The sequence below is a fragment of the Myiozetetes cayanensis genome, unplaced genomic scaffold, assembly GCF_022539395.1.
Source record: "Myiozetetes cayanensis isolate MyiCay16 unplaced genomic scaffold, myiCay2020 scf23, whole genome shotgun sequence".
NCBI lineage: Eukaryota > Metazoa > Chordata > Aves > Passeriformes > Tyrannidae > Myiozetetes > Myiozetetes cayanensis.
Genome location: NW_026087445.1, coordinates 10,004,420 through 10,017,718, shown reverse-complemented (window position 1 = coordinate 10,017,718; position 13,299 = coordinate 10,004,420).

Sequence of the window (13,299 nt, the reverse complement as noted above, 5' to 3'; positions counted from 1 at the left end):
CTGAGCACGGACCCATCACGGGCTGGTCTTTCCCCGGTAGTCGTAGATGTAATTGAGTCAGATGGGCATTCAACTGGGTCAGCAAGGCAAGCTGTTCCTCCATCCTGCTCCTGGGCTCTGGCAGAGGAGGGTGGGTGCAGCTCATGCGCTGAGGATGACTCTGGCCTGCCGTGCACTGGGAGCTGGTGGAGGCAGCAGAGGTTTTCTGAATTTGGCTCCACTGTTGGAGGAGTCCTGTCTGCAGGGACAGTCCCACTCTCCTCCTTGGCTTTCCCAGAGCATTGGGGACCACAAGAGTGGCCTTTCAGCAGGAAACACACAGGGCACCCAGGCATGTGCTGGCACCCAAGACCAGAGCAGTGGGTGCTCTCCCTGGCCCTGCAGGGTTTGCCATGAAGTCCCGCAGGAGCAATTCAAGCCAGAGGCTCTGTTGGGTTTGGGGTGGCAGGAGCCTGGTGCATCCCGGGAGTTTTGCAGCTGCCCCTCAGACAAGGCTGGGACCCGACACTGGGACAAGCAGGCAAAACCCATCACACAGCCCTGGGTGCAGCCCTGAGATTAATGGGGGGAGTTATTTATGAAGACATGTTTGTAATGGGCCCATGAATTCATGGAAATGTGCTGCTGTGGCGGCGGGTGCTGCTGGGTGCTGCTGCTGCAGCTGAAATTAATGCCCCTTAAATCACATCCCAGCGCAGTCAGCCTGGTGCTGCTGGCCAAGGACAGTGACGAGGACAGGGATGTGTGGGCACAGCGGGCACGTGGCCAGGTGGGCCAGTGGAGGGTGCCCTGTGCCCTGTGCCCCGTGCCCTGGCCGGGTGCTGCTCCCCGGCACCAGTGCCAGGGCCACCACGGGCAGCTGGGGCATGGGGAGGGCTGGCCCTGGGCACGGCCCTGCTCTGCCACTCTGCTGCATGAAGGGTTAAGCACTGTCATGTTTTATTCTCCCCACACACCTCTGCTTAAATGCAAAAAGAGAAAAAAAATCTCAACAGGGTGTTGTTCACTCTAAAAACCCTAAGCATGATTTGTGAACTCTCACAGCCTGGGTAATCTCATCAGAGTAATGGGATTATATTTCAAATCACCATGGCCTGTTCATTACACATTTAAACTCCTTTGACAGAGGAAAAGTTAAATAAAATGTGTGCGTCAGCCCTGGTTGACTTTCCCAGTTCTCTTTCTTGATTAGACAAACAGATGCTGAGCTCCAAAATGAAAAAATAATGTGCTCATTTATTCATTTTTCTGACAAGTCACAATAGATTTTTAACTACAAATGAGCCCCCTCCCCAAGTGGGAGTGCAGGGGCCGCATGTGCCATAATGGGCTGTGAGCCCACGGCGGGGGCTGGATGGGGCACAAGTGGTCATTTCCGTGCTGTGAGAGTGGGGACGCTGCCACAATTCCCCCAACGCTGCCACTGCCGGAGGAATTCCTCCAAGGAGCTGATGGACGGCACTCGCATTCCTGCCTCGAGCGCAGCCATCGCCTGCAGCACTGCGGCCCTGCCCGAGCCAGCCCCACCAGAGGCATCCACCGAGGTTTCTGGCACCTCCCGCTTGGTTCTGCTCACCCAGGCTGGCATGTACACAAGTGGCAGCACTGGGGCTCCTGGGACTGCCATGGCCTTGGGGGTGGTTGTGGTGTGGCCTTGGGGATGGCTGTGGCATGGCCATGGGGCTGTGGTGTGGCCATGGGGCTGTGGTGTGGCCATGGGGATGGCTGTGGCATGGCCATGGGGCTGTGGCATGGCCATGGGGCTGTAATGTGGCCATGGGGCTGTGATGTGGCCTTGGGGCTGTGGCATGGCCATGAGGCTGTGGTATGGCCATGGTGCTGTGATGTGGCATGGGGCTGTGGCATGGCCATGGGGATGGCTGTGGCGTGGCCTTGGGGGTGGTTGTGGCATGGCTTTGGGGCTGTGGTGTGGCCATGGGGCTGTGATGTGGCCATGGGGCTGTGGTGTGGCCTTGGGGGTGGCTGTGGCATGGCCATGGGGCTGTGGTGTGGCCATGGGGCTGTGGTGTGGCCATGGGGCTGTGGTGTGGCCTTGGGGGTGGTTGTGGCATGGCTTTGGGGCTGTGGTGTGGCCATTGGGCTGTGATGTGGCCATGGGGCTGTGGCATGGCCGTGGGGATGGCTGTGGTGTGACCATGGGGCTGTGATGTGGCCATGGGGCTGTGGCATGGCCATGGGGCTGTGGTGTGGCGTGGCCTTGGGGACGGTTGTGGCATGGCCATGGGGCTGTGATGTGGCCATGGGGCTGTGATGTGGCCATGGGGATGGCTGTGGTGTGGCCATGGGGATGGCTGTGGTGTGGCCTTGGGGCTGTGATGTGGCCTTGGGGCTGTGGTGTGGCCATGGGGCTGTGATGTGGCCATGGGGTTGTGATGTGGCCATGGGGATGGCTGTGGTGTGGCCATGGGGATGGTTGTGGCATGACCATGGGGCTGTGGCATGGCCGTGGGGCTGTGGTGTGGCCATGGGGATGTGGTGTGACCATGGGAATGTGGTGTGGCCTTGGGGCTGTGGTGTGGCCATGGGGCTGTGGTGTGACCTTGGGGCTGTGGTGTGGCCATGGGGCTGTGATGTGGCCATGGTGGCTGTGATGTGTAGGGCTGTGGTGTAGCCATGGGGCTGTGATGTTAGGGCTGTGGTGTAGCCATGGGGCTGTGATGTGCAGGGCTGTGATGGCCATGGGGCTGTGATGTGGCCATGGGGCTGTTATGTGGCCATGGGGATGGCTGTGGTGTGGCCTTGGGGACGGCTGTGGCATGGCCATGGGGCTGTGATGTGGCCATGGGGCTGTGGTGTGGCCTTGGGGTTGTGATGTGGCCATGGGGCTGTGGCATGGCCGTGGGGATGGTTGTGGTGTGGCCATGGGGACGGCTGTGGCATGGCCATGGGGCTGTGGTGTGGCCTTGGGGCTGTGGTGTGGCCATGGGGCTGTGATGTGGCCATGGGGATGGCTGTGATGTGGCCATGGGGATGGTTGTGGCATGACCATGGGGCTGTGGCATGGCCGTGGGGATGGTTGTGGTGTGGCCATGGGGACGGCTGTGGCATGGCCATGGGGCTGTGGCATGGCCGTGGGGCTGTGGTGTGGCCATGGGGCTGTGATGTGGCCATGGGGCTGTGGTGTGGCCGTGGGGCTGTGATGTGGCCATGGGAATGTGGTGTGACCTTGGGGATGTGGTGTGGCCATGGGGCTCTGGCATGGCCATGGGGATGGCTGTGGCATGGCCTTGGGGATGGCTGTGGCATGGCCTTGGGGTTGTGGCATGGCCATGGGGATGGCTGTGGTGTGGCCTTGGGGGTGGTTGTGGCATGGCCTTGGGGCTGTAGTGTGGCCGTGGGGCTGTGGTGTGGCCGTGGGGCCGTGGTGTGGCCATGGGGACGGCTGTGATGTGGCCGTGGGGCTGTGGTGTGGCCATGGGGCTCTGTCATGGCCATGGGGATGGCTGTGGCATGGCCGTGGGGCTGTGGTGTGGCCGTGGGGATGGCCATGGTATGGCCGTGCCAATCACTGCCAGCTGCAGGCACATACCTGCTCAGTGCACCAGAGCTGCCGCTGCCTCACTTGATGTCATTGCTCCCAAACCGACCTGGCCGTGAGCAGCAGGCGTGTGATGGGGACGTGGTGGAGCTTGGCACAACCGTGGCGCATCTCGATGCCCCCAAGTCCCACGAGGGCCTTCACCAGGGCAGTTCAGCCGCTTCCCAGGAGCTGCAAAGGAAGGAGCACGTGGGCTGAGCGGGTTGGGCTGCGCTCCTGCTGGAGAGGAGGGTCTCACTGGGGAGCACCAGGGCTCTGTTAGGGAGCTGGAATGCCAGATAATTAGAAATACATCAGCAAACCCCATTATTGTCAGGAGGCTGCAACTGCGTACAGTAATGAAGCAATTATTAATGAGCAACTGCAAGGCTGTCATTAATTTCAGCTTTTCAGGATCACAGACTGAGGCAAGCTGAATGTTGCAGCAGAGCCGGGCTGGGATGAGCAGGGCTGGCCCCCACCCCAGGTGGGCACAGCAGGATGTCTCTCCACCCCCCACCCCAGCCGGGACACCTCCCGTGCCATTGCCAGCCCCTTGCCCTCCCCACCTCAGGCACAGGGAGTTCCATCAATAGGCTGCCAGCGCCAGCCCCTGCGGGCAGCCCAGGCCGCGGCAGCGATGGGGACAGGCTGGGGACAGTGTGCCCATCGTGCCCAGCACAGGCGCGGTGCCGGTGGCTCCGGGTGCGCTCGGGGCCGGTGCAGGCGGGATCTGCTCCCGCACCAGCGCTCAGCCCCGCGCCGCAATCTGTCACGGCGGCTGGGGCTCGCCGGCTCTGCAATATGTACCTCATGTCTGGGCTGTCATCGGACATAATTCCTCCCTGCTGGCATATTGCTGATTTGTGCATAAGTGATGCGTGCAATCCACCTGAGCCGGGAGTCAGGGGTGCCTCGATCCGGGGCTGTCAGGGCAGAGTGTTTTAGTGCCTCCTGCGATTAGCTGGAATTGACAGGCCCTGAGAGCCGGGAATTGCACAACAGGGGAATTAACAGCCAGGGCTGGAGTGGAGTGTGGCACTCGTTTAATCTGCAATTTATCAGTTTGCGTGGCTCCTTGTCGCAGGAGGAAGATTACGCTCCAAAAAGGACGGCGCCTTTTTTTTTGAAATTCCATCTGACGAGAGGGCAGAGCAGTGCTCAGCTGCTCCCGGGGGGCCCCTGGCCCGCAGGGAGGGCACCCTGGACTGGGACATGGTGGGGACGGTGCCCATGGGCTGGGCCCCTCCAGAGGGGAGCAGAGGTCTTATGGGGCAGGTTCCAACCCCAGTCCCAACAGTGGCTCCATGGGCTACTCGGGGACACCCACGGCCACATCACCCTTCACTAAGACACTGGACTTGTCTCCAGAGGGGTCTGTGGAGCTGCAGCCCCTGTCCCGCTGCTCCCAGGGCTGGAGGGGCACAGGAGGCACCTCTCGGGGCACGGAGAGCCGCAGCGATGCCTCCCCCGGCCCCACCACACCGCGCCTGCTCCAATTTTGATAATATCATTAGAGGCTGATAATGGTTTCCAGGAACTCTGCAGCCTCTCTGCGAGGTGACAGCCTGTAAAGGCGGCGTGACAGATAATGTATTCTGCAAGGGTACAATAATGTGACTCTGAGCACATTAAACTCCTTTAATGTGGGTGACATACACCTTCCTCCTCACATACATTATCATCCTGAGGGCACACGCAGCACGCAGCCACACGGAGCCAGAGCCCACCGACCTCACCCTGCCTCCCACCATGGTGCTCCTGGAGCCAGAGCTGGTGCTGGTGCCAGTGCTCCACAGCCCCCCTGTGCCAGCCTTGCTGCCCCTTTCCCAGTGTGAGGATGTTAAACCACAGGACACAGATGCTCCCACTGTGTGTGGATGATTTCCTTGGCCTTCCTTGGTGTCCTGCTCTGATACTGAAAACCTTTATTCAACCTCACGTTATCAAAGATTATTTATAATGAACTAAATACGTTTTTAGCAGCTTCTTTCCTCACTTACTGCCACACTTTCACTGCCACTTCAACTTAATTAGGGAGGGTTGGCTAAAGAGATGGGAATAATGCATCTATAGAAATATATCTATGTATAAATGAAGAAAGCTGCCACCACAGGTCAGACCAGTCCTTTCAATTTATTGCCCTGGTACATTCATTTGTAAATAGCTTTGCCTTGCTGGTTTCTAAGTGCAAGGCTAATGTTGGAGTGCTTAAATTAATAGTGACGCACACCTTTCATTATTGCTATTAAATTAGGTGCTGGGCTTTGATGGAATCACTTGTTGCTGAACTAAAAGCCTTGTGGATGTGGGGGGGTGTATCCATTTGGTTTTACAGCAAGTTTAGGTCTTAATGTCAAGGCAGGCAGAGCTGAGCTGGTTCCTCCTCAGCACACTCCAATTAGCAGGAGGGCACCTCTTGCAGCCCGGCCCAGCTCCCCCGGGAGCTGGCACAGGCTCACAGCAGGCACGGGGGGCTCATGGCCGAGGGGACTGGGCAGGAGGACGCCCCACACCCAGCAGTGGGTTTGGGCTGCATTTCAGGGACAGGACCCCTCAAGGGAGGGGGAGTGAGGACCCCTGGCATCGTACCTGGCTCAGTGGTACGAGCCCAAAGGGCTCGCCGGGTCGGTGCTGTCACCTCCTGTGGGCACCAACCCCACGTCACACGGCATCCACCTTCCCACACCCAGAGCATCTGGCACACTGAAACGTAAAATATACCCCCAAGTCCCTGCAGACACGGGGTGTTGTGACATGGACCATCAGCCCAGTCACCTCCGAGCTGTGACTGACCCTGTCCGAGTGTCAGTATCCGACTGACGGTGTCCAAGCTGTGACACTGCCCTGTGCCACTCGGCACAGCCCACAGAGCCTCACACTGGGTGTTCATGGGGGTCCCACTGCCCCGTGCTGACCGGGGACTGGGGGTGCCCCGGGGCCCCCAACCCTGCCACCCTCATGACCCCATTTTCATGACCACTGCTGAGATGTTTGGTGGTGGCATCGTGACCCTCTGTTCTGACTGAGGGCTGGGGGCTCTGGGCTGGGCTGGGGGCTCTGGGCTGGGCTGGGGGCTCTGTGCTTGGGACCTGTGTGCAGGATTGGGGGTTCTGTTCTGGGCAGGGGGCTCTGAGCTGTGCAGGGGGCTCTGAGCTGTGCAGGGGGCTCTGTTCTGGGCAGGGGGCTCTGAGCTGGGCAGGGGGCTCTGAGCTGTGCAGGGGGCTCTGAGCTGTGCTGGGGGCTCTGTTCTGGACAGGGGGCTCTGAGCTGTGCAGGGGGCTCTGTTCTGGGCAGGGGGCTCTGAGCATTCCAGGGCGAGAGGACTCAGCTGGGCAGAGCTGTTCACAAGGCAGAGGCCAGGACTATGCAGGGGCTCCCAGGGCTATGCAGGGCTCTGAAAGGAAGGCACTGGGCAGGGAGCTCTGAGCCTGGGCAGGGCTCCACAGGGCAGCCAACCCTTTGATTCAACCACTGCAGTTCCCCATATGTTCTGCGGTGCCACCTTGAGGCCGCTGCTCGCAGCCCTCCAGCTCTGCACGGGCTGCGCGACCACCGCCATGCCCGGGCCCTGTCCTTGTCCCTACCCCTGCTCCTGCCTGCAGGGCCACCTCAGCCCCAGTGCACATCACCCATCCAGGACACGGGGTTGTCTGACATGCGGGGTCTGGTCAAGTTACAGAATTTTATCCCAGAGAAACAGCTCAGGACACTCCTTTGGGGTTAAGTTTCCTATTTCTAGAGAAAGAAGTTCCAAAAGTCCCTGTGCTGGCCCAGGCAGTGGCTGTGGGACCCACTGGTGGAATTTTCTTCCCTGTGCCACACGGCTGGCAAGGACCAGCCACCACAGCCCTGCCCACATCGAGGGGCTGAGACCCCTGGCAGGGCTGCCAGACAGGGATGCACAGCATCATCCATCCATGGGCTCTCCAAGCAGCTGGCATCCACAACCAGGTCACCGTCTAGCCTGAGGGACCAACATCCCTGTGTCCAGAGCTGGGACAGAGACATCTGTTCACTGCAGCTTCCCCACGGACAACAGGGAAGGGGTGGAATGCAGCTGACCCTGTTGGCTGACCCTTCCAGCCACACTGGGGACACAGGTGTGGAGCTGGTGACCGTGACAGGTCACACCGGTGCTCTGTGTCCCTCTGCCATGGGCAATGCTGGACGTACAAACTCCCCTTCTCTTGCTCTTTGGCATTATAGGGATAATAAATTCCTCATCAGTCCCAACCCCTCCTTGGTGTCCTCTGCAGCAACACTCCAATAATTAATTATAAACTACAAATACTGATCAGCATCCATGTCCTCTGCCGGCGCTGACAATCATTAACCAGAATATCAAATTTATAACGTTGGGATGCGGAACCTGGTGAGATGAACTGCTCTGCTTTTTAATCAGCTTTATGGGATGATAGAAAGCATTGATCGACAAAGATAAGACACAGCCCGTGTTCCTGTGTCTGTAGCTGTGCAGCCTTATTAATTTAGATTTACAAAGGGTTGGTTGATCTGGAGGGGACAGAGCCAGGGAAGTCGCCTTGTGCCCGATGGACCCGTGCAGAAGCCCACATGGGCAGCAGCTGGAGGGGGTTTCTGGGCAGGGGGCTTGCCAGCAGCCTGGCTCAGCTGGCTCTGGGCAGGGGTCCCCAAAGCCTGGCCACAGTGGCACAGGGACCCAAACTGTGCCCAAGCCCCATCCAGGGTGACACCAGTGGGACCCCAGGGGTTTGTCCTGGTCGGATGAGCACTTGTGCCAGTCCCAGTGACCTGGCACTGGGCAGCGTGTGCCTGCCTGCACGTACGGGCCCTGCCCCAGCCCTCCCTCCTCCCCCCAAAATGCATCTGCGACTGGGGCATCGCCTGCCCAGCCAGTGGGGCCCAGTGGCGGCCGGACAGCTGGTAACCATATTGGAGTGTCTTGCGCTGTCATCTCGCATTTGCTCGGCTGCTCCCGCTCCGCAGCCGGGGAGGCTGGGCCGGCGTTTTCAGGTCAGAGGCTGCATCCAGCACAGGAGAAAAATTCCCATTTCCCCACCAAGACTTTAACTGTGAAGTGGCCTGGACTCAGATCCTGCAGCCTGGCGGCCCCCACAGCGCTCGGCCATTCCCTGGCACTTCCAGCCCCGTGCCAGCCCTGCCGGCCACGCTCACCCCCCTGGCCACGTCCATCCCCGGGCAGCAGCTGAGGAGCTGGAACGGCTGCCAGTGATAGCAAGTGGGGCTGCAACCAGCGCCAGGAGCATGGCTGGATGGGAATTTGGGCTTGTCAAAAAATTTGGTTTCGTTCCTTTAATTTAAAAGTTTAACTAATAAAAGTAACTGAGAAGCTGTGGTATGCTTCAGCTTCTGTTCAGGATTTGATTTAATAGCACATGACGTTTTGATTAAAAAATTAGCTCTATATAATATCAATAGAGCTCACATTAAAAGGATTAAGAATTGGCTGACTGACAGGTCTCAAAAAGTGGTTGTCAATGGGGAATCATCATCGGATGATGATGTTCAACATGTTCATCTGCAATCTGGAAGTAAATATCAAATCAGTGCTGATAAGATTCGGGATGACAAGGATTAGTGGGAAGGTGGGAATGCTGACAGGGGGGAGCTGTGTGGGGCTGTGTTGATGCCCTGCACAAGCCGCCTCCCCACGCTGCTGCCACCAAGCCCTGTGATCATCGGTGCCTCTGCAAAGGTCATGGGTGAGCTTCGACCCCTCAGGAGGCACAAAGACATCACAGTCAACACCTCCCTAAATAGCTGGAGCCCCCAGCAGCCCCAGCCCCAGCAGCTCTGGCAGTCCCAGCAGCCCCGGCCACCTCCTCAGCTGCAGGTTGGGGTGCTGCATTTCTAGGGGTGATGCAGGTCTGTGTCTGACCTGCGCGGTGCCAGTGCCTGCTCCCAGCACAGACAGGGCACAGCAGCTGTTCCTCCCCTGCTGCCCTCGGCAGCTGTGGAGTTTTGAACAGCAAATCCCTGTTAGTGCAGGGAATGTCCCTAACCCACAGGAATTCCCAGTTGTGAGCGCTTTCAATTAGCGACCGCAGGCACTCAGCCCCTGGATGTGTTCATTAGTGACATGGCCCCACGCTCGGTGACGAGCTGGATGACAAACCTGTCTGAGGGACTCGCAAGGTTTCGACTGTGGCACAGCTCCTGCATTAGCCCTGGAGAGGGACAGGAAGGGGAGGGGTCCTCAGGTGCCTGTATGGGAGCAGGGATGTGCCCCACTGCTGGGCATGTGGACCCCACACGGACCCAGGGGAAAGCAGAGCCCCAGCACCCACATTCCCAGCAAGGGCATTGGGTCCTGTGACGGTGCCCGCTGGTGAAGGAGCCTCCACCGTCCCAGTTCAGCACATCCATCAGAGGGAGAGGCACCCACAGAGCCCATGGGTCCACCACAAGTGCTGAGTCCTGTAAATCCCACTAAGCAGATGTCCCTGAGCCACCTCCAGAGACACCTGGCAGCAGAAGGACACGTCCTGTCCTCCACCATGGGCAGGGGCTTCAGTGCTTCTGCAGGGTGTCAGCTCAGGGGACCCAGCCAGGACACAAGTGCCAGCACAGCACAGTCCGAGCAGAGCCCTGGCACAGGATGGACCCCCGGGCATCGCTGCCCTCCCAGTGCCCGGGTCCATGAGACCCCCACTCCAACGCCCAGTAACAGCATTGTGCTTCCATAGGGCTTCACTGGCCCAATAAAGGATTATCAGCTAAATAAAACAAGAAGTGAGTGATGCCACGATGCCCTGTGGGATTGGAATTGTGTGAGCAAAGTGGTTTTCTCAGGGAGATTTATTTCCTCTGCCGGCAGCCAGCCTGGTGCAGGGAATGAGCCTCTGGCTCCGAGGCCACTGCTCCCTCCTGCGCTCAGCACGCAGCTCTTGTGCCATTTCAGAGGGAATCAGAATAAAGGAGATACAAACAGATATTCCCCCATGGCAAAGGATGGGAGCACATGTGCACACACCTGCTCCCAGCACAGGAGCTGCTCCACTCCTGCTCCCCTGGCCCTGCTCTCCTCCCAGCCAACGCCTCAGCCCCAAAATCCCACCCGCAACCCACAGTCAGTTCCAGAAGGGCAACCCCATGCCAATGGGGACAGCTCCTGTCCTAGGCCTGGACATGGGGTGTGACAGTCCCCAGAGCCTCAGGCACACCCTCGGATGAAGCCATGGTCTATGCCATGGGGGGCAGATCCGTGGGCTCTGCCTGTTGCAGCCTGCAGGGAGCTGCCCCAACACCTGGGCTCACCAAACCCCTGCTGCTCTGCCTGGTCCTCCTGCAGACAGAGCCTGACCCGCTCCCCATCACCACTCCTGCTACAGCTTCATCTTCAGCCACCATCCCCCCTGAGGCTCTGGTACCTGCTCCAGGGAGGCATGGCCATGGGTCCCAGGAATGGGAAATACTACAGAGTGCTGGAGTCAGCACTCTCACTGAATTTGGCTTTCAATATCTGCAGCCCAATAAATCTTTGTCTCCTTCAGGTGAACTGTGCTCCCACTCAGGCTCCAGTTTACATCCCTCGGCACCGTCCCCACACCAGCAGCAGTCCCAGGGGGTCCCACTGCCAACCCAGACCATCACCCTGCAGGGCCCAGGGGAGCACAAGGGACCCCCCAGGCTCCTGGGAGCCGTGGGCAGCCCTGGCCCCACTTACGCCGAGCAGCCGCAGCACCATGGGCCTGGTGGCCACGGCTCACTTTGTGCCAAAACCCTTCCACTCACCAGACCTTCACTGGGTTTTTTTTTTGTTTTAATTGTTTTCAAAACAGATTTCATGTGGTCCCAAAATGAGACCATGATTGTAAATTAAAGTGTAATTAGCCTTTACGCTTTTATATTCATTAACTCTTCTCTGTTAATGATGCAGAGGCTGGAGCACAAACCCAGCATTATGAAACCACATCCAGGAAATAAAATAGTGATTTAGATAATGGCCAGAATGTATTGCTGCTTACACATAATTAAACAAATGCTCAATTTACACTTGGAAACATGAATGAATGTTGATTAACCCCAGCCCGATGACTCTGCTGGTGCCGTGGCTCAGTGGTGGCGCTGCCGGCGGGGCTGGCAGAGGTGGGCAGTGCTGGGCAGGGCACCCGCTCCCCACAGGGCACTCACCACCCACCTTGCACCTGCCTGGCCCAGGTGCTGCCATGCAGTCAAACCACACAGCCCGGAGCCCAGGCGTGGCCATGGCTGCCCCCTGGGCTCTGGCTCTGCAGGCTGGTGTCAAAAGCCACCCCTCCCCACAGCAGTGACATCCCTGCCACCACATGGACAGGGTCTCTGCCATCAGCACGGGGGTCGCTGCCAGGGCTCCATACCTGGCTCCTGCTGGAGCAGCAGGGACAGGGGGGCTGGAGCAGCCTGTGCCCTGGCCAAGCAGCACCACAGGCCCATGGGTACCCTGGGCTGTGGGGTCTGCCCAGGGCTCTCACAGAGGCTTTGTCTCCATCCCCTCTGCCTCCTGCCCTCCAAATGTGCCAGTTACTATGGAGATATCTCCTCCTCGGTGCAGGAGGAGCCTGAGTCCACTTGTGCAGGATAACATTCTGTTCTGCAGCAGATCTGGATGCCAGAAGCCTGGGCAGGGGGCCAGAGGCCGGGGCCCAGCTCCATCTCCCCTCAGGGCATGGAGCCAGAGGCTCCATGGCCAACCCCACTGCTGGGCTGAAAGCAGGGACTCACACAGTCCTTGTCCTGGGGACCCCCTGCCCTGCAAGGCAAGAGGTGCCATCCTCTGTGGGCTCCTTTACCTCGTTAACTGAGCCTGAGGAACAGGTTGTTTGCAGGAATGCTGCCAGTTCCCCCCAGTAAGGAACTAGGGGATCCAGAGCTGGGTGTGGTGCCAAGCAGGGCTCCGTGGTGCTTCCTAATGAGGTTGGCTGAGGGCTGCCCGTCAGGACCAGGCAGGGGCTCTGACCAGCAGTGTGTGACCAATATTGCCCCACTGGCCTGGAGCCAGAGCTCAGGTCGTGCTGCTCACAGGGAATCCCTGCACACACCCCAGGGGAGCGGGGCCCAGGGGATGGGACACATGCAGAACATCCCCTGAGGAGCCCTGGGGCCCAGTGGGGCTGTGCCCCCAGCCCAGCCTGGCTCCAGGCTGCTCCTGGCACAACACTGAGCTGGCAGCTGTTCCCCTCCCCAAATCCATCCCTGCCCCTCACCTTGTGCATCCCTCACCCTGTGGGGACGGGCAGGACGGATGGACGGCGCTGGTGCGGAGTGCTGAGACCTCTGCTCCCGTGAACCCTCCGTTCATGGATCGCTGCCTCAACAGGCCATAATGGCTCCATCTATCGGGGTCAATACGGGCGCCTTTGACACATGATAGACAATAATTGCTCCTGCTTAGAGACTGCTTAGTTCATGGATCATTGACCTGATGGGCTCTAACAGCTCCGGCGGAGGCTGCACCCCCTGCGCTCACCCGCCCTCGGAGCGAGCGGCTCTGAACAACCAGGGCGTGGGCACGGGGCACGTGGAACGGGGTCTCTCCAAATCCATGCTCCCAGGGCAGGCTGCCTAAGAAGCCCTCGTGGTAGCATTGCCACAGAGGGGAGGCTGTGGCAGGAGGCACAGGAGCCCAGGAGAAAAGGTCAGCAGGCCCCACGATCCCCTGAGCACTGTGGGACAGGACCAGGATGCACAGGACCAGGTCACCTCTCCAGCTCTGCAGGCTGGAGCTCTCCTCTCCGACAGCAACTTCCAGGTATATGATTTAATGAAAGGCACAATAA